The sequence below is a fragment of the Sceloporus undulatus genome, chromosome 2 (genome assembly GCF_019175285.1).
Source record: "Sceloporus undulatus isolate JIND9_A2432 ecotype Alabama chromosome 2, SceUnd_v1.1, whole genome shotgun sequence".
Lineage (NCBI taxonomy): Eukaryota > Metazoa > Chordata > Lepidosauria > Squamata > Phrynosomatidae > Sceloporus > Sceloporus undulatus.
The window spans coordinates 224,501,471-224,501,916 of NC_056523.1; the positions used below are offsets into that span (position 1 = coordinate 224,501,471).

The 446-nt window shown below is 59.4% G+C and overlaps 1 protein-coding gene across 1 annotated transcript in view; it reads right to left on the reverse strand.

Moving 5' to 3' along the window:
- LOC121923183 (interferon-inducible GTPase 5-like) overlaps nt 1-243 on the reverse strand; it is a 10,297-nt gene extending 10,054 nt beyond the window's left edge. The window contains exon 1 of the mRNA XM_042453358.1: nt 176-243. The gene's annotated coding sequence lies outside the window, so the exon portion shown is untranslated. The remainder of the gene's footprint in view (nt 1-175) is intronic.
- Nucleotides 244-446: the final 203 nt, after the last annotated feature.

Consider the following 446-nt stretch of genomic DNA (forward strand, 5'->3'; position numbering starts at 1 on the left):
GAGGCGTGTGCCTGCCCTCTCCTCCTTGGCCCCTTCCTTTGGCCAAATGGGCTCCAAGGGGCCCTTTCGGCTGAAGGGGATGGCCGAAACCACTCTCATTGTTAAAGCAGACCTTTTAGCATTAAAAGCACTGAAAATACACAGAAATGCACTTTGGAAAGTCACACTGTCTCACCTGCAGAAAGAGTGCATGTCATCTTCCTACTCCTCCTCTTACTCCTTCCTTCCTACCTCCTCCTCCTCTTCTTCCTCCCTCCTCCTCCTCCTCCTCTTCCCCTGCGGACCCCCGCCTCCTTCTCCCCAGGCCCACGGCTGTGCAGCAACCATGGGCTTGGGGAGAGGGCCGAGGGGGACCCCTGCCTCCTTCTCCCCAGGCCCGCGGCTGTTTAGCAACTGCATGCTTGGGGAGAAGGACGAGGGGGACCCCGCCTCCTTCTGCCCAGGCC